This window comes from Nomascus leucogenys, chromosome 8 (assembly GCF_006542625.1).
Source record: "Nomascus leucogenys isolate Asia chromosome 8, Asia_NLE_v1, whole genome shotgun sequence".
NCBI lineage: Eukaryota > Metazoa > Chordata > Mammalia > Primates > Hylobatidae > Nomascus > Nomascus leucogenys.
The window spans coordinates 57,754,001-57,778,452 of record NC_044388.1 but is presented as its reverse complement, the minus strand read 5'-3'; positions in this window follow the sequence as shown (position 1 = coordinate 57,778,452).

Genomic DNA, 24,452 nt, shown 5'->3' with positions numbered 1-24,452 from the left:
TGTTTTGTTATACTCACAAGGAACATTCCAACAACTTTTTGGTAAACATCAGAATCTTTCTTTGCTACCAGTTTTCCTTTAGACTGAAACTAAGCCTCTTACCGCTCACTGACAAAAAAAACAACAGTTGAATTCTGCTGTTCTTTATTTCGCAGAAATCATTCCATTAGGTTATCTATCTCACAAACAATATCCTAACAAAATAAATACTTAAGTTTAAGTATTTCCCCCAAAACATTTCCCATTACTGGCGCATTTGTCAAGAGCTTAGAACACATATACGAATTATAATAGGTGGGTTGAGAATAACTGTTGCAGGGAAATTAAGATAGGTAATTCAAACTTTATAAAATGAGAGTGTAAATGAGTTTGTTTAGTAGTGATTCCATAGGATCCAACTCAAGATGTTCAGAAGGCAAATTCATTCATAATATCTAAGGGCATCAAAGAGAAGGAAATTTTGGAGCTTGGAGAAAATCAAGTTAAATATAGATTCTATTTACTGCTAACACTAAAACATTATTTGTTTAAAAAAAAGATAAGGTGAAATTCAAGACACTGTTATGGATCAGGGGTCCATAAGATAAAGTTTCCTTCAGTGATGAGATTGTGAAGAGCATTTCAATGTTCACTAGTGTCAACAAGATTAAAAAAAAAGAATAGAATGGGATACCGGACGCATCTAACAGGAGTGCTGTTTATCTGGCAGAGTAGAGTCATGAAATGTTAAAAAGCCATGTTTCTCTCCTTTCTAAAATGCATGAAATCCTCAAGGCAGAAATAATGATCATCTCGGAAGCCCATACAAAAGGAAAACTGTAGCATTAATTTACCAATCAATGAGCCATTTTGGTTGATCCTCCAAGCAATTGAGAAGAACTAGACATCATTATTAAACAAAAAGCACCATTTTAAATGACAAGCATACATCGTAATTTTAAATAATAATACCTTACATTTGTGTAGCACTTCAGAGTTTACGAAGCACTTTTATGTACATTATCTCATTTATCAACCTCTAAAAGAGGAAGAAAAATTTAAGGCAAGGAAAGGGATTAGTATCAGTGTTGCACTGGATAAATGAGGGTGAAGTTCTGGAATAATAGAAGTCCTCAACAAATCTTCATCAGGAGCTGATGAATTGCCCATCTTAACTTCATTATCCTCATCATGAGCACTTATGAGAGAAATGAAAAATTGATGAGCACCGTCATAATCAAAGAGAATAAATGTTTCTCTGTTAAAGTGAATGCATAATCTTTCCAGGAATAAAATAACAATATTCATTAATTATTAAATTCCGGTAATGCTGACACCAAATCTCATTTCAACCGGTGAAGAAAATTAGCAATATAGAAGAAAACTGTTGGACTTGGTGTTGTTAATCTATGTATTCATACATAAGGTCATTGAAAAGACTGCCTAAAATTTAGTCTTTTGTCTCTCCCAGTTGGGTGAGTATTTTCAGAATCCATTTATATCAGAATATTCTGTTACCTTCTACAAACAGATTGAGAAAATGTCAAAGGCTCTGCATGCATTACTTATAGCAGAAGTTAAGGATCTCTTATGACAAAATCATTTCTTGAGTCATCAGGTTTTATTAGAGAATTGCCATGTTTTCTTTAGTATCCCATATAACCTCTCAGCCCAGCCCTGCACAAATATGATATAAGAAGTACAATTTACCCCATTAAGGAATTGCCTATTTTCTTTATCTGATCCCATCAGTTATTTCCATTCCACTGATGAAAATTACAATAGAGAATAGTGATAATTTGCCATTAGATACTTTAAAATGTGCATTAGTGATGTCTTTAAGATATAATGCTTTTTAATCACACACCAAAATTAAACTTCCAAATAAATACCAAATGTAACTAAGTAAAACAAAGGAAAGGAACAAATAAAAAAGCTTCAATACTTCTCCAAAGAGATAACCACTGCAAAATTATTGGTTTAGGTTTTTCTAGTCCTGTTTTCTATGACTGTGTGTGTATCTCTGTGTGTGTCTATGCATATACGACTGTGAATCTATGTGTGTATGTGTGTATCAGTGTGTGTGCATTTTTGTGTGTGTGTATGTTTAGTCTGTAGCTGGGCACTTCTGTAAGTCAGCTAAAACTTGCAGGCTTCTGTTACAAGTATTAAGGGACAGTTAGCAATCTCTACAACATTAAGGCTAGATTAAAGCATATTCCTTTAAGAATCTATGATCTAGTCATTACAAATATTTATATTATTAAATAAATATTGAAAGACAAAAATGCCCGTGATATCATAAATGAAAATATATTTTTTAAAATAATCATAATACGCAGTTTTGTAACCTTCTGAGAGATAAAGATGCAGATACATCAAGGCTTAACAGATGGTGATTATGGTTTAAAGATATGCATTTAAAAGGGATCATACCCAAATGATAACAAGTGCTGTAAGTTTCGAGCACATATCCTGCACCTAGAAATCTGTTAAGCATTTAAACTATATTAAGTGTGTTCCTAATTCCAACTTTATTACACACAGATTGTATTATGCAAAAGTAGAAATGTCTCCTTTATTTACTTGACCCTCGAATGTCATCTTAGGAAGGAGGAGATGACCATTTGAGAGGGAGGACACTTATTCTTGCCAGTCGCCCTTATGTAGTCTCTGGCTTTAACGAGTCTTTTATACTAAGGTAATATTAAGGCAATTTAAATTTCAAATTCCTTATTAGTCCAACTTCCCCCCAGGCCTCCATGGTTGTTCTTCCATGATCACATTTTGGGCTAATAGCAAGTTTCTGGAGACTCAGGGTGGTGGTGGAAGGGGTCCCTGATTCTGTCACCAGGTTGAGGTCCGCTTGCTTGGGACCCTGTGCTAAGACTCACTGCTCAATGTCTTAGGCCATCATCTCTCCCCCTCACTGAATTAATAACATTTATTGCTTCAGTGGGAGGCCACACACCACCTAAAACAAGACATTAATACTCAGCTTTGAGCTCAGAACTAAAGATGTAAAATCATTAATAGAATTTTAGTCTTCAAAACCTGAAATTCTTGAAAGAAAAAAGGCTGTTTTACTTTCCCAGGTCTGCTTCCTCTCTATGTAAAGAGAAAACCTTGATAATCTGAACACAGGGCTTTCCTCTAAGCCATGGTATTGAGGAAAAAGAGCATAAAATACAGGAAGTCCCTTCCAAATACAAAAGGGAAAGTAACTCCTGGTACTAGGAGAATCTTGGAGAGAGGTTTGGAAGGGGAAAGTACAGGGGCAGAGCCCAAATCAAATGGAGCCACAACCTTCCCCTGAGACATGGAGAGGCAAGATGACGGATATGGAGAAACACATGCACACAAGGTCTAGTTACCCATTTCTGAAGTTTATCTGGGATGTCTGTAAGCCTCAGAGAAATCCTATACTCAGCATCAAATGGAAGCTGTAGAGCATCAGAGATGAGAGGGTCCTCTAACATCTGGACCCAAAATGACCATTTAGACACATGAAGGGAAGTCTAGGAATTCCAAGTGATTTGGTCATTGGACATGGATGTGCTGAGAGACACACAAGATGCCTGAAATTGGGCAGAGAGGATTCCTTGAATAAGACATCATGGAAGGAATCATGATCAGCATCGTTAGGTGTCAGCATAAGACCCCAGAATTCCAAGTGGGCCAGCCACTCCTTATCAAACATAGAAAGGGGTGACCAGGACCTAGTGCAACAAGAGCATCATTACCCAGAGGACAGGCCAGGGAGCAGGACTCCTTGGTGGAAGCTATGAATATGCCTGAATTTCAAGAATACCCAGGAAGGGAGCCAGGGGAAGAGACTGCCTATAGAATTGGGCCTTGAAATCAACTGAATATTTACTCCAAACTGAAAGAAATGGAGTTTCATTTATTTGACAATTTTAAGTCACTTAGGTAGAGATTGGTAAGATGTGAGCCTTAAAAGTCCCAGAAATCAATTTCTTAAAGGGCGCCTGTGGCCTTTCAAGGAATCTTGGACTAAAAACTTCTGTAGTTTCTGAAATTGTCTACTTGTCTTTTAAAACAAGCATTTTGCAGCATTTAAAAATTTATGTTTTAATTTGCAAAAGCTGACATGCCTAGCAAATAAGATTTCACTGTTACAGAAAACAAAATTTGTAACCAATCCCGTAGCCTCCAGTGGGGGTTGTTCTGTAATGTTGATTCAGAAAATCTCTGAGGTCATTTTGCTATTGGAAGTAGACATTTATTTTAGTTTAGAGTGTTTTCCCTTTCTTAATTTCATTAATATCAAATTTCAAAAATTTTTACATCTTTGACCTAAAAATGATGTATGAAAAATAAAACACTCAATTAAATATAAAGTTTGGAAGGTAAACAACCAAGCAAAAGATTTTTTAATCATCACCATCATGTTACTTTATTTTTTTTCAGTTATTTTAAACCAAAGCATAAAAATAACTCATTTTGTTGCCCTGGAGGAAATTACACAGAAAAAAAATGTTCAGAATATTATGGAACAGTCATCTACAAAATGAAAAATTATTGACCATTAAAATATTTATATTATTGCTAATAACAATGTAGTTTTGATATAATATGTACCTATGCTCTTATTTTGGAAATATATTTGTATCTTTCTGAAAAAAATGATTATAAAACCGTATTTCAGAATATTAAAATGTGTCTTTCATTGGCTTATCTTAATTTTTTAACAATTTCTTTAAGGAAACTATGTGCTGGAAAGAAGGTGAAAGTTTTGACTTAAATGGAAAAAAGACAATTTTTTGTGTTGTTAAAAAAAGTTAATGTCTCCCTGTGGAAAAAAGAAAAGGATAACCTATCACATAGACGTAAACATAGAGTTGATATTACAGCAAATGAAAAATTGGAAGTTGGGAATTCTCTGCCTGAAATGGTTCCTGAATTTTTCTTTTAGCTCAAGCAAGTCCACCTACTTTCCATTTCTCTAGCTGCCCCTTCTCAAACCACAAATTAGCAACAGACACAGGACTGCATGCCACCAGTTTTGCTCAGGAAAGACTTGGGCAGCTGCTCAACTGGATGAAATGTTGTTTGAGCGATTAACTCAAAAAGATGATGAAACCAACAGGAACACAGCAGTCGGAACTTGCCCCAAGTCATCGAAAGAAATGAAGTTCAATATAAAAATCTAAAATACATAAGGGACAATAAATGAGGGGACACCCTTAAAATTTAGGAGAAAGTTTCCAGGTGAGGAAAGCTGCACCTCTAATTTCCCATTTCCAATCACTCCCCTTGGAAGAAGGGCAAGACCCACCCAGTGGTCAGCAATCCTGCAAATGCAGGGGATAGGATATTTTCAGAAGGAAAAATTCAACAGTTTCAATGGCTTATGATTTTTTTTTCAAAAATTCCCCCTAAGAATTAGGAGTGTCAGACATTGACATAAGTCTCAGAGAACTGACCCGTAAAATAATTAGAAGAGGAATTCCCCCAGGCCCCACCCTCTTGTCTTAGAGCTGGGTCAGATGAAAGATGCCTCTGTTTACTTCCTGATCCATCTAATTTCTGTAACAAGGACCATCCCAAACACATCTCCCAGCAGCTGCTAGAGCTGAAACTCAAGAGGTTGCCCCAGGCACCATGGCACCTTCTTAGAGCTGTTCGACCCTAATGGATTAGCTTTCCTTAGCACAGGTGGCAATTTAACAGGAGACCAAACTTTTACACTAGTAAGAGACCGTTGGAAATGACTTCAAAGCCCATAGGCCTAAAGCACAGCTAAGAAAACACGAGGTTTTCTAAAATGCAAATCAGCTGCCCATCCTCCCACCCACAGTTTTCAAAGGATGATAATTTTGAGAGTAGCGGGAATGACAGAAATCAAAGAATAATGCAATTTCAAAAATAAAGAAAAGTCAGCATATTTCCATTAGAAATTCTAAAACTGCCATTTTTAATTCTGAAACAAAACTGGAGGACCAAATTTTGCATAAGACTTGGTCATATTTCAAACAAAATATTACCACACTTTTGCCCGAGAAACTTTTTACAAAGTTCCCAAAGCAATATCAAGGACTAATTGATTTACTTTTATTATACAATATTTTCCATGTATTTTTAAATACAGAAAGCCAAAACTAAAACAAACAAAAAACTGCATGATCATCCTTTTCACAATAGCACAGAATTTTAATTAAGCTGCTTACATAAAAATGTTGGTAAACAGGGCATAACATATATACCATAACATTTCCTAATATATGATGAAAGCACATGAAAAAGTTTAGGAATTAGGTGAGTCAGAGAAAGAGCAGATTAGTTAAAAGAGATTAGGCGCTGAAAAAATGTCTCTGAAGAGTTGACAGGGACTCCAAATTATAGGATAATGCACATAAAAGCACTTTGACACATGTAAAAACAAAGTAACTATCATTGGAAGGTTAATAATTCAAAGGAAAACAATACTCATGTATTGGTATTTACTTACACATGAATTCATATATACATATACATGATGAACTAGCAGAATACTTCTTCCTTACTTTTTCCAACATCAAATTTTGTATATTTAACTATAGATAATAAAGCGATTTTGAGATTGAGTTATTTTTTGCATTCTTAACATAACACCCTGTTTATTGAAATCAAGGGAAAGGAAGAAAAAACATACAGTATTCCTAACTGGAAGGTTGGAAAAATGTATTTGTCTTACATTTTTAGATTTTAATCTCATACTAGCTTATCAGTACCTAACTATATGTAACCACCAGAAAGAATTCTTTTAAAAAGTGGAACAGAGGTGGAAAACAACAATGGCAATGAAGACTTGTTCCATAAGTAAAGTCTCAAAATGCCTCATAGTTGATATTCACTCTGGTTTTATTTTTTATTGCATAGAGTAGAAAATTGACATGAAATATGTGGTGTTTATGAAGACATTTGGTGTCATAGTTACACTTTTTGTAGAAACAGAGTTTCTGCTTTAATCAAATAGAACTGTTCATTCTTGATACTTGGATGAGACTTTCTCTAATATATTTACTAATTTTTTACATGAATTAAACTTGTGACTGTCATGTGCAGGCAAAAGAATCCTAAGGGGTTTGATAACGATTTGAGTAGGAGTTTAGGACCCCAAATGTGATCTTTTGGGCAGATTCCCTTTCATTTTTTGCATCCTACTTGTTTTTCAGGAAACAGTTCATTTTTTTAGGCACGATCCCAGCGTGGATCCTAGAATCCTGTCTATTCTGAAAGTCTCCCAGTGCTCATTTTATGAGGTTCCATGGGGGTGATTAGGAATCTAGCAGGAGAGAAATAAGCTGGCAAAAAAAAAAAAAATGCTGACTTGAGCCTCAGCAGTCCAGTTTTTGTGACATTGACTAGCTTTGTGAGCCTGGGCTGGTCACTTCATTTCTGTGGACCCGATTTCTCATTCTTTAAATGAAGGGATGGGAGTAGATTCGATTTTTAAAGTCAATTGTAAGATTACCATTCTATCGTACGGCAAATTACATTTTAATTTCATATTAAAATTAAACATTTTATTATGTCATATTCTATATGTCATATTCTATAACACGCCATACTCTGTAGCATGTCATATTCTATAACATTATTATAACCCCTGCATTATTTTTTGTTGAAGTCGTCTTCATAAATGAGCTGAGACATCATGCAATAGAATAGGTCAGCCAGTTTTGTTTGTCCATTTTTAAAGGTAATGGAATAAAAGACCATTTAATTTCTGACTCAATGGAAGTCATGCACCAGATTAGTGATAGATTAGAGAAAAGAAACTAAGACCTCTTTCTTCCTAATCAGTCAGTGTTCTGAAGTAGGTATAAGAGAAGTTATTTGTCAGGAAGCACTAAGAATAGGATTTGACCCTTGCAACCATAATCTGTGAAGAATCATTAGTAGCATCTTCATTCTCTCGTTTCATTACTTACACCGTTATTTTAAATTATTTGTAATAGATGCTATATCAAACATTGCACAGAGTTTTCATAGAATGTGTGCTCAATAAATATGTGTAAAGATTTGCCTAGAATGTAGATATTAACTTGCAGTTTCTGTACTAAGAAATATAACCTGTTATTTAAATACTCACTTTGACACTTGGCCTTGTGATCTTTAGCACATTACTCAAATTCCCTGAGCCTAATTTCACCATTCCTACCTCACAGGATTATCATAAAGATTAAAGGAGATAATGCACGTACTGGCCTGTTTGTTCTTCTTCCTTTTGTTAATTTTATTACTATTTTTATCTTTATTTATGTCCATCTATTTTTTCTTCCTTTCTCCCCAAAGACAGAGGCACGTCTTAGTCAACTTTATCTGCCAACCCAGAAGAACTTTAATTAGTATTGTATTCATTAATACACATTCTCTGCCTATACTAATAATTTTGTTAGATGCTTTCCTTGTCAGTGATAGCTCTTTCTCATGTATCCTGGTTGGATGTGATTTCCGCATATGGCCCAGTTGGGCAAATTCCAGGGAAATAAGAGAAGCTGCAGAGGAGAGGGCTAGAAAGGAGCTGGTAAATTTTAGAAGTAAGCAAAGGAAGACAGGAACCCCAAGAAAGGCCAATATTTTAAAACTGAGTCACTAGAAAGGTGAGAAGGTCATTATCAGAATTAAAAATCACAGAAGCACGACTAGGTGGGATAAAGAAAGAGCTCACGTGGGAAATGTTACCCATGAAAGACCTTCACATGCTGAGATTTGCACACACAGGGGAAAGGGTAGGATTGGTACCCGGAAAGTGGTGAGCCTGGAGTTGTCATCGGTTTCAAGGTTCCATGAAGCCATAATGTTAAATCAGGTTGTTAAAGCAGAGAGAATAACTGGAGAAAAGATGGTTAAGAACAAATCCTTGGGACAATATCCATGTTTAATCGTTGGAAGGAGAAGGAAATACACATTTTTAAACATAACCACTAAGCACCATCGCCAAGGTTCTCATAGGTAAAACTTTAGAGTATCTCTTTAGTTAGGTATTATCCCATTATATAAAAGATCAGTCTGAATGTTGAGACTTGCTGGAAGTCACACAGGCTGTATAGACAATAACTAAATTATTTATTTTTTCTTCTCCAATCATTAATGTTTAATAGAATATTTTAATACTAACCTAATATTAGTAACTATAGAAAACACCCTTTCTAACAGGATCTAGAATAATTTTAATATATTATCAACTATATCAATATATCAACGCTATAGTTTAAGTTAAGCTATAGCTTTGATAGATGCAGACATCTCTTTAGAGTTAAGAAAATTGGTTCTTGATTTTCTGCCAGATATATGATGAGAAATACAAATTTGTAAATAACTTGAAAATGATCAGGAATGGATTTAGACTGTATTTGTGCTCACTAATGAGCATGACAATTTTTTTACCTTCTGGCCTCTGTGTCAGATACAATGGGGAATGACGATCTGTCTTGGGGAAGCTGGGAAAAGCATATTTCATCAAATAAAAACTTGGTTAGCCCTTCCTGATATCACCCACATGCTGAGGCCTCCTTCTCAGATGCAAAGCTCCTTTATTCACAGGTTCCTTGGAAGAATGTTTCCCAAAATAGGCTGCATGTTAAAATCACCAGAAGGTCTTGCAAAAATACTGATGGGTAACGCCAAGATATTCTGATTTAATTTCTACGGGGTGCCACCTGGGCATCAAGATTTGTAAAAGTTCCTTAGGTGATTCTAGTGTTCAGCAACATTTAAAATAAAGAGGCTCCTAATGTCTTCCAACCAGAGATGAGAGGAATAAGGAAAGATTGAAAGTAGGAGATGTCAACAAATAGTAACTATTTGAAGCAACAGAATTTCTATAACATTTACTGTTCAGTTCAAAGTAAGTGCAACTAAATCTTTCACAGATAATAAAGAGGCTACCTAAGACAATATATAGGAAACTCTAACAAAATACAGTTGTTCAAATAATATACAATTTATATTTTAAAAATTTATATAATACGTAAGTCCCATTTTCTGAATTTATCACTAAAATACATTTATCTTTAAGAGCATTATTAGAAAGAAATTTCTATTTTCAAATAGAAATACCAGCATACATAGGAATTTTCTGTGTTCTGAGTTTTCAGAGCATTTTTGTATATTTTTAAATCAATCCACATAAGACTCTTCTGAGGTGACATTGTTAAAGAATGCAACCCAAAATATCTACATCATAGTCATATTAATTGTTTGCTTAAAATGTAGGGTTTTTCCCTTTCAATTCAAGACTTACCAAGAATCAAAATTTCTGAGTGCACCTCAATTTTCTATATACCTGAATTATTACAGGACTTCTATCCTAAAATAATAAGAACTAGGTTCTGTTCTTCATTTATAGCTAAGAAAACTAAACCTATAGTTATAAAAATGATTATGCTCATTTGAGTGTTTCTCTTTTAATACTGGATAGATACATGATTAGCTGAATTTCCTTCTTCTCAAAAGGTTGGAATGGAGAAGACATAACATTTTGGGGTCAACACCTTAATAATATTGAATGCTTAATATGTGCTAAGAATATTGTCTTAAACACTAGAAACATAGTAATAAAAAAAGACATGATGTATGGAATCAAGGGACTACTAAAGCCTCAAACTCACGTATTAGTTTAGGTGAAGAAGCAATTGCAGAGACTTCGTAATTAGGAGGACTAAACTGACTTTCTGTCCTTAAGAAGGGACTGCCCAATTTTAGAAGAGGAATAACTGCCACCAGGCTTTCAAAGAAGTATTAACAAGGTAGTTTCTGTGTGCCTCTATAATGAAGTTAGAAGACCTTCGTAGAGCTTGCTATATCTAGAATTGGCTGGAAATGATTCACAGTTAAAAACATAAACCAAACAAACAGAAAGTTAGATTTTTGCTTAATAGTATATGGAGTTTAAGAGAAGAAGAGTTGGCCGGGGGCGGTGGCTCACGCTTGTAATCCCAGCACTTTGGGAGGCCGAGGCGGGCGGATCACGAGGTCAGGAGATCGAGACCACGGTGAAACCCCGTCTCTACTAAAAATACAAAAAAAAATTAGCCGGGCGTGGTGGCGGGCGCCTGTAGTCCCAGCTACTCAGGAGGCTGAGGCAGGAGAATGGCGTGAACCCGGGATGCGGAGCTTGCAGTGAGCCAAGATCGCACCACTGCACTCCAGCCTGGGTGACAGAGCGAGACTCCGTCTCAGAAAAAAAAAAAAAAAAAAAGAGAAGAAGAGTTTATTTCAAATGCTAATTGAATTAGCATGTATTAATGGAGAAAAATCAGTGACTACAGTGGTTTTGATTATTTTCTTTTTGGATGGTGGAACAAATATATATGAGTTCTTTACATGTATGTAATTTTGCACACTTCTTTCCTTTTCAACTTGACACATACCATGAGCACTTTCTTTCTTTTACTTTTTGGAAAAGTTTTTATGGGCTATGTAAATGTTTGACATAGAGATGGACCATCACTTATATTAAAAATCCAATTATGTTACAGAATTTTTATTTACATATTTTGGGCATAATAAGCAAAACAGTTATAAATATCTTTGTACAGAATCCAATGTCTATACTGTATGTTTAATTATTTTATTAAGAGAGATTCCTAGAAGTAGAATTATGCTAGATTCGGTTGGAGAGATAAAGGATATAAACTCTTTGAAGGTTATGATTACTTACTGATGAACTATTTTCCGGAAGAGTCATACAAATAAAAGCTTTCATCAGTATTTCATGAGTGTATATCTCCTCCTACCCATTCTAACAGAATATTATTGTTTTAAATCTCTATTTATCGCATACTTTCAATTTGCTATCATCAATTATTAGTAAGCAATAATAAGTAAAACTGATTATTAACTTCTTGCATATTTAAAAAAGTGACAGTCATTTATTTTATTACTTATTTGAATTTCAAGGATTATAATACAAATTTGCCAATTAAAAATGCAAATGAAAGTCATTTCTGTCTTATGAAACCAAATAGTGATGGTAGTTTTCAAGAATGAAAAAAAGAAAAATAACATTTTTGGCCATGCACTATATACTCTTATAAACATTTGGGGATTTTGTTGTTGTTGTAGATGAGAACATCAGAAAGTTTAAGTAAAGTTTTCAGGAGTTTTAATTTACTATGTAGCATCAATGTTATTCAACATCAATTGTGACTTCAAATTTTAGGTTCTTTAGATTATATAATTACAAATAATGTTTTTATTTTTATGTCCATGGTAAAAAACACATGAGATCACAAAGGACATTGTCTTCTCTAAGAGCTACCTTCTTAGAAATTAAGTAAAGCTAAACAATAATTAATAATGGATTAATATAGTTAATTTAAAAAAGATGTTCGCCTAAAAATACTAAGTAATATAAAAAAAGTGACAAGGCAAAAACAAGTATATTTAAATTTTATTGAGCCACAAACAGTTTAAAATTAGTTGAAGACAGTCAATAAACTTAAACATTGTTTTTAGTCTTAATCCAATTTTGTTTCTAGGTTTATTTCTTCTTAAATGCCACATCACAGTCTCCCTACTGATATCATCTAAAGCTTTGATGTCTGATGCTCATAGGTCACAACAAAAGTGGATGATATTTCGATTATATTCAAGGGTATAGAATTGTTATTTAAGTTTCAAAATACTAAAAATGATAAAGCTGAATTTTAGTACTGAGTCAAACATTTCCAGTTTAAGATGAAAAACAGCTTTTTTTCCCAAATATAATTTCTTTAAAATGTTTCTTTGAAAACACAAAGTTAATTTTTAGGCTAATAAAAGAAACTATAATTTATTTAATATATAAAGCGTCACCTTTTGATATCAGGAATACATATGTATGCATGGATTATATATATTTAGTGATGGAGCTATATTGTCTCTGTTTACAAAAGTAATATATTTCTATATAGAAAATGAAAAGGTATTCATATATGCACTTAAAAATATATAAATAAAAAATGTATTATCAATTACATATATACTGAGTTACAGAATATGTCTCTGGTATATAAGCAGTACACATGTCATAAATATGTATTCTTTGCATATGATGAAAGTAAATGTTATTTTCTTCTATAAAAATTATGTCACACATTTTATTTGGAATAAAAATAACACTGAATTTCTTTTAAAAGGACATTAATGTGATTCAACATCAGTTTTGAAATTATGAAAGTAAATGACTAAGAACCCAGTATATAATCATAAAATCTAGGTTGTACATGTAAATTTTCAAAAGTAATAAAGTATAAAGACAGAAACAAATTAATAAGGTCAATATGCCTAATGATGAAGAACATATAGATAGCTAAATTTTACCTTCTATTTTTATATCTTTATCATTTGTTGCCTATGAGTGGAGGAAGGAAAGTTTCAAAAACCAAAGGTAAAGCGTGTGTCAGAAACCAAATAAGTTACTTTCACCCTTAGAAATAACTGTTTCCAGTGTATCTGGGATAAAATTAGCTTTGAGTTTAAATAATGATTACAACTAACTATGAAATAAATGGACAAAGACCCAAGAAGTGTGCACTATTTCTAAAATCTCTATCAATCATGCCTGCTACAAAACTTATTTCATCAATAATTTGTTAAAGATCAGGCCCCTTTTTTTGACTGATTGTGCAGACAAGGACAGTTAACTCCTCCTGGTTAGAGTCAAGGTGATTTTTTCACAGTGTGGCTGTGTTTATTAATTCCAGACTCTTCCAATCCTGAAGATCTATAAACTGGCCAGATCTGACATTCTGGCTTAGGAGATCACTAAAGAAAAACTCTAGGTATTAGATAAGGACTTTCTTCGTATTTTCCAAAAGCAAATTAAGTTATGAAATGTCTGTTTTAACACTCAGAAACACACAGCATGCTTATGTGGTGAGCTAGGAATGCAGAAAGGCCAAACGAGATCAAAGGAAAAATTTGCATTTTCTCTTTTTCTTTAGCCCAAATGTCATTAGTAATATCTCCAAAATTATTACTTTTTACCAGGTTTCTTGGCTCCCTTTAGCCCTCAAGCTCACAAAATATTAAAAGAGAGACGAAAGAATCTGAAAGAAGTACCTACATTTAAGCAATTGTACATTAAGAAAAAGAATGCTATCTATTTAATTAACATGTCACCTTCTGGAAGGCCAGGTGTTCCTTAGAAGTTACCTATATAAGTATTGATCTATCTAAACCTCATGTGGGTTGACAAGATAATGTGGCAACAGAAGCTTTGTCTGAGGGAAAAAACATGTCTAAAGACTTGTTTACTACTTCAGCTCCTGTTTAAAAAAGGATTTCACAGCGCAGTCTTTGTTCCTAAGTAGGGTTGTGCCTTTTGTACAAGTTAATGCTTGCAGAACAATTTTACTGTGATTATTTGTTGTTCATTACTTAGATATGTGGGTTAGAAATGTGTGCTGTTACTGCAGTTCCTTAGGCTATATTCATCTCCCAAATGTGGGTGACATATTACATACATTTAGCTATAACAGTGTTGATTTTAGAAAATTTAAAAATACTATATACAATAGAAAAAGTATGCTTATCTGCCTCAATATTTAATTATATAGATTTATATATGCACATATATACACACATGCACATTTATGAACTATAGATATATAGTTATAAATATATTTGTGTATTAAAATGTGTTTTTATGCAGATCCAGAAATTGATCAGAATTGTTAATAGATTGAAATGGATTTTTTCTTACTACTTCCTTGAGAAAAAGGAAATATAAATATGACTGGCTCACAATTCCTGTCTTACAAAACCTTAGGAATAAAAATGATTACATAATTCAGAAAAACAATTTAAGATCAATGTAATAAAAATATGGATGTGTCCACGTGTCAAGCTTTTGTTTTATTAATATAACCAAATATAAAGATAAGGCCAGCAAGTGCCGTTTCAAAATTAGAGCTGAACAAGCCCTAATAATAGCAGACAGTAGGAAACTTTCACTGGATAACCACTTTCCACTGCCAACAGTATGACTTACTGCTCACTGAATCAGTGAGAAATCAGGCAGAAATGCTTCAAATAAAACTAAAATAAAGTAATTTCAAATTGTAGAAACTAAATGTGAAAATGCACTGACAGGATCTGCCATCACTCAGTGAATTGACGAGTAAACAACAATGCAAGGAGAAATTGAGACAGCTATCCTGCTCTGTATAAAAGAGAAAGGAACACACAGGAATTCTGGTGATTAGGAGGATTTAATGTTTAAGTAAGGCAGGAGCAATTGTCCAGAATGTACTGCAGCATGAGGAAAATATTCCACTTCATTCATTCATTTCATTAATTTTTCTAGGACTTTTTTTCTTTTCTTTTTTTTGAGATGGGGTCTCGCTCTGTCGCCCAGGCTGGAGTGCAGTGGCATGATCTTGGCTCACTGCAAGCTCTGCCTGCCGGGTTCACGCCATTCTCCTGCCTCAGCCTCCCGAGTAGCTGGGACTACAGGTGCCGGTCACCACGCCAGGCTAATTTTTTATATCTTTAGTAGAGACGGGGTTTCACCGTGTTAGCCAGGATGGTCTCAATCTCCCGACCTCGTGATCTGACCGCCTTGGCCTCCCAAAGTGCTGGGATTACAGGCGTGAGCCACCACTCCCGGCCAGGATTTCTTTTTTTTTTTTTTAATTTTTTTTTTATTATACTGTAAGTTTTAGGGTGTATGTGCACAATGTGCAGGTTTGTTACATATGTATACATGTGCCATGTTGGTGTGCTGCACCCATTAACTCGTCATTTAGCATTAGGTATATCTCCTAATGCTGTCCCTCCCCCATCCCCCCACCCCACAACAGTCCCCGGGGTGTGATGTTCCCCTTCCTGTGTCCATGTGTTCTCATTGTTAAATTGCGATTTTTTTTCAGTTATCTATTGCTATGTAACAAATACATTTTAAGCTCAGTGACTTAAAACAGTTACCATTTTAATATTTCATAATTTTCTGGGTTGTCTGGGCTTAGCTGGATGGATTTCTGGTTTCTGCAATGTCACTTGACTGGACTTGAACTCCAAGATGGCTCCTGAACTTGGTTGGCAGTTAGTGCTGGCTGGCTGTAGCCAGTTCACTTGAAATTTTTGAGAAAGCCTCATCTCTCTTCCATGTGACTCCTTCATGTGGTTTAGGCTTCTCTGGGCAAACAATAGAAAAGAAGCATTCAAAGAAGACACATTCCAATGCCTGAGGACACATCAAGCCTCTGCGTTATGCTTGCTAGTATCCCATGAGCCAAAGTTAGACATAGGGCAAGCTCAAAATCAAAGCAGGAGGAAACTACACAGGGTCTGAATACAAGAGGGCGTGGGTTCACTGGGCAACTCAAAAGTAACATAATTTCCCTTGCATGCATGTGACCGAATAGGGGAATGGTTTCAGAAGTGGATTCGGGGTAGCAGCATTGAGAAGGCAAGAAGGCTAGCGAGAATATAGCCTCAGCAGTACTGCAGCTTCAGACTGATCCTATGGGAAGCTCTGAAGCTAAATTTTCACCCAGAGTTAGTCCAGCCTTAAGACAAAGGGGGCATGGAGCTCTTATAATTAGGCCGGTAAGTCTTTAGCTCTTTAGCTCTAGGAAGGAGAAGGGAAGTGAGGGGGCATGGCCTCCCAGTGAGAATGGGGTGGCTGTGAGTTATTAGCAGTCAACTATCATAGTAGCTGGAGCAGGAAGCACTTACAGCACACACAGCATCAACTACAGATGTTCACCTGCAAAGCTTTGTTTTTATGTTCCTAGGAATATTGAAGCTGGCAATGTTGATTCCACACATATCATGGAATACTTCTCTTTGTAAAAATGTCATTCATTCTATGTATTTTTATATTATCATAGTAATTGTTTTTTTCTCCTTATGCTTATAAGAAATCTATAGAAGAGAAGAAGAAAATCTATAGCATTTTTATTTTTCCTTATTTATTTTTGGAAAAAAAATCCTAAAGTGAAGAATTCACTTTGTAGCATCAAATGCTCAGCCCATAATTATTTCATTACTGGATGATGATAATAAGTAAAAGAGGTAAAGAAAGAAGAAAAAGATAAAAATGGCAAAGAGAATTTCTACAAAGAGGACTTGGAGAGCTAGGGGGAAAAAAGGAGGCTTCCTGAGGAATAAGAATGAAGTGTCTTTTTACTCAGTGGGAACCCTATCAAAGAGAGCTTACCAGAGAAGACAGGATTTGTTGAAAAATCTTTAATAAAGGCCATTGAAAGATGTGTTTGTTCATGAAATACCCAACTAAAGATATAATTTAGAGAAATATAAGTGTTTTAAAATCTGAAAAGGAAAACAATGATCTATCTTAAGGACAGAAAATTTTATATGTTATCACAAGAGAATGAAAATAGGAAGAATCATTTGATATATTTATGAGTTTTAAAAAATCAATTATTAAAGAGATTATAAAATACTTTGAAGAAATAGGAAGCTGACTTTAAAAATAAATACATGTTTATATTTATAGGACACTAGAGCAGAAAAATGCAATAACATTTGCATGTGTTTAAGTCTTTCATAAAGTTTACATTCAGATTGCATGAAATATGATAAACTTTAAAATTACTCCTATGCTTTTAACATAAAATGTGTAATTGAACAATTTTTTATTCTAATGACAATATTCCTGATTTAATGTGTAAATTGAATATTTTAAATAAAATAATCCTTAGTGTTTGTTTTGGTTAAATCAAGTGAAAATTCAAATTGTAACAAAAACGTTATAGTCAACAAACATTGGTTAGATTAGTGAGCTCATTTACCAAACATTAAAGTAGCACTATAATAAACATAACAACTTAGTGCCAGTAAACGAATAGTTTGTTGGGAAGAACAGAAAGTCAAGACAGACTCAAGTGCAAATGAATATATGTTTAATATAATAAAAGTTGCCTTAAAATTAGTTATGAAAAGATGAATCCCATTATTTCCTTGTTCTATAGTACAATTCTGATGTCTCTGTAGTTGATTTGAAAGTAACACTTCAACTAATAAAAGTACTAGAAGAAAACACATTACTCAAAGCATAAACTTGGGGAAAGAAAGCATGTTTTAGCAAGGTCATACTCTTCTAATCACATAGCGTGAAAATATTGATAAATTATAACAGTTAAACATTTTTATAAATTAGAAAACCAAAAGCAAAATCATATTTAAAACAATAAATGGGACAGGCATGGTGGCTCACGCCTGTGATCCCAGCACTTTGGGAGGCTGAGGCAGGTGGACCACTTGAGGTTAGGAGTTCGAGACCAGTCCGGCCAACCTGGCGAAACTCCATCTCTACTAAAAATACGAAAATTAGCCAGGCATGGTGGTGCATGCTTGCAAATTCCAGCTGCTCGGGAGGCTGAGGCAGGAGAATCGCTTGAACCCAGGAGGCGAGGTTGCAGTGAGCCGAGATCGTGCCAGTGCACTCCAACCTGGGTGACACAGCAAGACTCCATCTCAAAAATAACATAACCTAAAATAAAATTTAAAAAAGTAATAAAATATAAAATGTAAATACATCGTTTTAGAATCAATCATAAGCAATTTGATGGAGCAAAGTGTTATCTAGGCTAGTTTGAGGAAATATGCACCTCATGAATTACTTGTGGGAATGTTAATTGATGCAACTTGCTTGTAGAGAGAGTTAATATCTACAAAATTTTAGCATGCACGTATCATTAGACCAAGAAAATTAACCTAAAAATACATTTGAAAATGTACATGTTCAAAGGAACTTCATGTAAGCATTGTCTGTGATTCAAAAAGATTAAAACAATGATAGGCTAACATCATGGAATAATTTACAGTTATTATAAAAGAATAAGGTAGATCTACCTGTGATCTAATGTGATCAGAAACACGTGTACACACATGCACACTTATAAACACACATTCTTCCATATGCTTTGAAATGTCCTCCAATAAATAACCTTTTAATAGAACTTGGCTCTGTGGAAGACTAAATGGGTATAATACAAGTACTGGAAGAAACCCTGGAAGGAGAGGTATCTGTGATAGCTGAGCCCCACAATGGAAGCAGGGCAAAATCCTCATCACTTGTAGAGGAGAGCCGCCTGCGCCAGCAACCAGACCCATCTGATAACAATAGGAGCGGGCAAATATTGTCTTATTCTACCTAGATTTGGGGATTTATTTGTGACTGCAGCCTATCCTTGTCTATATCAGAAAAATAAAATATATACATTTATTACTCTTTTTCCCCCAAAAGTGCAAAATAAATTTTAATGTAAGAATTACCTTGTTTGATTTCATAGTACTTTATTTAAATTTTTCTTTCCTATAAGGAACTATTTTCAAATTTTTGGGTTAGGAAATACCTAAAAATTCTCTTAAATTCCATTTATTTCAAGATTTCGGCATACAGTTTGGCCTTTATTTTTTCCAAACCAGCAAATATTTTGCAAAACAAACTTAGTTGCTCAGCTTTCAGATACAGCCTAAGACTATACATATAATGTAATGCAGGCAGTGAATAATTTATTTCACAAAATATCATGCAGAAATTGTGAAAACAGAGGAATATGGCTTGTGACTACTTAGATGCCTCAGGTAAGAGATAGGTCTGTATATGAATCATTGCTCAGCCAAAAATCTAGTAATAACCCATCTCAGGTAAAGTTCATATTGCACAAGTAAAGAAAACTTTACAGAAATATGCAGCTATAATAATATGCTTTGCTATTTTGAATGATTCTAAACATATAATTTGCAAGTGACACCAGATCATAATGTTTTACAGTATTCTGCTTACATTATGAAATTGAATACAAGGTGGCTAAAATTATTTACTCCCAGGAATAACATGTCATCATTGAATAGTGAACATAGTAAAGATGATGATATCAGCAGTAGCAATGCCTTTATTTGAGCTTTGCCTAAATATCAAAGAATAATGTTAACTTTACCTAGAAGATAGCCCCATGTGTTCTTAAATATACAAATCACTTGATAGTAACAACGTTTCAAAATGTTGAAGGCTAAAATTTTAGTGTTTTTATTTACAAAATCAATTCCCTGTCAGTGTTTCATCTGAGTCTTTACTATCTAGAGAGCAATCTAATTTACGAAGCTACAATAGTTTTGGCATAAACATAAATAACATGCCTTTCAAAAATCAAGACTGTATTTGCTCTATCCATGAAAAAATACAAGAAAGTCTATGTTTTATTTAAAAATTATTTTTATACATGTGTGGACATGATTTTCTGTAGATAAGCACATTGGGACAAAATATTACATACTGAGTTTTTAAATTGACAAATAATACTTATACATATTCATGGGGTCCATAGTGATGTTTTGATATAGATCCTACATAGTGGTCATATCAGAAAAACAGCATATTCACCATCTCAGACATTTATCATCACTTGGTGTTGGGAACACTTAATAACCTCCTTGTATCTATTTGAAACTCTATATTAATGTTAACTAGAGTCATCCTACAGTGCTATAGAACACTAGAACCTATTTCCGTCTAGTTATGGTTTTGTATCCTTTAAGAAAATTTTTCCCTATGCCCTTTTCCCCCTACTCTTCCCAGCCTCTAGTATCCTCTGTTCTACTTTTTACTTCTATGAGATGGCCTTTTTTTAACTTCCACAAATGAGTGAGAACATGTGGTGTTTCATTTTCTGTGTCTGATTTATTTCACTTAACATAATATCCTCCGATTTTCACTATGTTGCCACAAATGACAGGATTTTTTTCTTTTTAATGCCTGAATAGTATTCCATTGTGTATAATATATACCACCTTTTCTTTATCCATCCATCTGCTGTTGGACACCTAGGTTGATCCCATATCTTGGCTATTGTGAATAGTGCTGCTATAAACATGGGGGTGCAGATTTCTCCTCCATAAATGGATTTCCTTTCCTTTGGATAAATGCCCAGTAGTGAGATTGCTGGATCATATGGGAGTTCTTGTGGTGTTTTGGGGAAACTCCATTCTGTTCTCCGTAGTTTTTTTCTGATCTTTCTACATTAAACTCTCCTCTCTCTCAAAGCAGGCAAGCCTTGGTGGCACACCTGGGGTATCTCTGGCTTACGTAATTTGTCTTCTGCAGAGTGTTCCTTCTTGTGTTCCCACTACTTTGGACAATCATCTTTTATTCTATTTTCTCATAAAAAGAACTTCTATGTCAACTGACTTCAGTTTTCAGATGAATATCTGGCTCTCTATTTTATGGTAGAATTGAAAATAAAAGAAAGTGATAAATAATCTGCTTGTAGAATCAGTTAGATTTTTAAACAGATTTCTCTTCCCAGTATTCTCCCAATATTCCATAAAACAGTATATTTTTACTCTATTCTTTTAAAATATTTCAACGTCTCTCTAAAGGCAAGACACACCTATATGAAATTTGAAATGTTATTAAAATGGAAACATTCTGCTAGCAGTGATTTCATTAGCAGTGGGAAATATGCAAATATTTCTAGAGTAAATTGATTGAGGTTTATCTCTCTGTGAAGCTGCTTGAAAGTTTCCACCCTTATCCAGGTGTTGCAGTGTAGGCGGACACATGTAATGAACAAAAGGACTCTTTGATGCCAACACCGTATCACTCGAAGTTGAACAATGCACCTTATTACAAGGCAATTCTTTCTTGTTTTATCCCATCATTAGAATAAAATAAGAGTGGAAATGCATGTGCTTGCAATCCTCTAATACATTTGTTAGAAACAAGCTTGACTGGGTGGGAATGTAAAGCAAAAAGGACTCTTCTGCAAAGAGGCTGATTGACCACTAAGTGCATGCTTTGGATTTATCATGGTAAGAGATGGAAATAAGAAGATGCAATAATCTTTTTTTGTTCTTAGATGTCTGGAGATATTTTACTTCATTCATTTGCTTTCAAACAAGCACAAACTGCTGCTCAGTGTCCTCTACTATTAGCCTTCCTCTGGTTGAGCACATTTTATCTTGAACTTTGACCCACTTCCTACCTTCTCCCTGACCCTTTACACTGGGATGCGAGCTTTATGCAGGTAGGGACTTTGTTTTGGGCACTGATATCTCTCCAATATCTAACACATTGTCAATAAATATCTACAAATGAATGAATGGAGCTAGAATTGTCATGAGCCACATATTCTCTATTTGAGACACAATTTTGAATTTCTGTCAAACAGACACTAGAAAGATTTGGAGAAGAGCTACTAAGACCATCTATTTCTTCTGTCTCTACTACATACAAATCCAAAACACCAAATAGAAAAGAAGTGTTAGATATGTTCTTATTACTTATTTATTTTATTTTATTTTATTATATTTTAGGTTTTAGGGTACATGTGCACAATGTGCAGGTTTGTTACATATGTATCCATGTGCCATGTTGGTTTGCTGCACCCATTAACTCGTCATTTAGCATTAGGTATATCTCCTAATGCTGTCCTTCCCCGCTCCCCCCACCCCACAACAGTCCCCGGAGTGTGGTGTTCCCCTTCCTGTGTCCATGAGTTCTTATTGTTCAATTCCCACCTATGAGTAAGAACATGCGGGGTTTGGTTTTTTGTCCTTGCGATAGTTTACTGAGAATGATGTTTTCCAGTTTCATCCATGTCCCTACAAAGGACATGAACTCATCATTTTTTATGGCTGCATAGTATTCCATGGTGTATATGTGCCACATTTTCTTAATCCAGTCTATCGTTGTTGGACATTTGGGTTGGTTCCAAGTCTTTGCTATTGTGAATAGTGCCGCAATAAACATACGTGTGCATGTGTCTTTATAGCAGCATGATTATAGTCCTTTGGGTATATACCCAGTAATGGGATGGCTGGGTCAAATGGTATTTCTAGTTCTAGATCCCTGAGGAATGCCACACTGACTTCCACAATGGTTGAACTAGTTTACAGTCCCACCAACAGTGTAAAAGTGTTCCTATTTCTCCACATCCTCTCCAGCACCTGTTGTTTCCCGACTTTTTCATGATCGCCATTCTAACTGGTGTGAGATGGTATCTCATTGTGGTTTTGATTTGCATTTCTCTGATGGCCAGTGATGATGAGCATTTTTCATGTGCTTTTGGCTGCATAAATGTCTTCTTTTGAGAAGTGTCTATTCATGTCCTTCACCCACTTTTTGATGGTGTTGTTTGTTTTTTTCTTGTAAATTTGTTTGAGTTCATTGTAGATGCTGGATATTAGCCCTTTGTCAGATGAGTAGATTGCAAAAATTTTCTCCTATTCTGTAGGTTGCCTGTTTACTCTGATGGTAGTTTGTTTTGCTGTGCAGAAGCTCTTTAGTTTAATTAGATCCCATTTGTCAATTTTGCTTTTGTTGCCATTGCTTTTGGTGTTTAGACATGAAGTCCTTGCCCACGCCTATGTCCTGAATAGTATGCCTAGGTTTTCTTCTAGGGTTTTTATGGTTTAGGTCTAATATGTAAGTCTTTAATCCATCTTGAATTAATTTTTGTATAAGGTGTAAGGAAGGGATCCAGTTTCAGCTTTCTACATATGGCTAGCCAGTTTTCCCAGCACCATTTATTAAATAGGGAATCCTTTCCCCATTTCTTGTTTTTGTCAGGTTTGTCAAAGATCAGATAGTTGTAGATGTGTGGCATTATTTCTGAGGGCTCTGTTCTATTCCATTGATCTATGTCTCTGTTGTGGTACCAGTACCATGCTGTTTTGGTTACTGTAGCCTTGTAGTATAGTTTGAAGTCAGGTAGCATGATGCCTCCAGCTTTGTTCTTTTGGCTTAGGATTGACTTGGTGATGCGGGCTCTTTTTTGCTTCCATATGAACTTTAAAGTAGTTTTTTCCAATTCTGTGAAGAAAGTCATTGGTAGCTTGATGGGGATGGCATTGAATCTCTAAATTACCTTGGGCAGTATGGCCATTTTCAAGATATTGATTCTTCCAACCCATGAGCATGGAATGTTCTTCCATTTGTTGTATCCTCTTTTATTTCATTGAGCAGTGGTTTGTAGTTCTCCTTGAAGAGGTCCTTCACATCCCTTGTCAGTTGGATTCCTAGGTATTTTATTCTCTTTAGCAATTTGTGAATGGGAGTTCACTCATGATTTGGCTCTCTGTTTGTCTGGGATGGTGTACAAGAATGCTTGTGATTTTTGTACATTGATTTTGGTATCCCTGAGACTTTGCTAAAGTTGCTAATCAGCTTAAGGAGATTTTGGGCTGAGACAATGGGGTTTTCTAGATATTACAATCATGTCATCTGCAAACAGGGACAATTTGACTTCCTCTTTTCCTAATCGAATACCCTTTATTTCCTTCTCCTGCCTGATTGCTCTGGCCAGAACTTCCAGCACTATGTTGAATAGGAGTGGTGAGAGAGGGCATCCCTGTCTTGTGCCAGTTTTCAAAGGGAATGCTTCCAGTTTTTGCCCACTGAGTATGATATTGGCTGTGGGTTTGTCATAGATAGCTCTTATGATTTTGAGATACGTCCCATCAATACCTAATTTATTGAGAGTTTTTAGCATGAAGTGTTGTTGAAT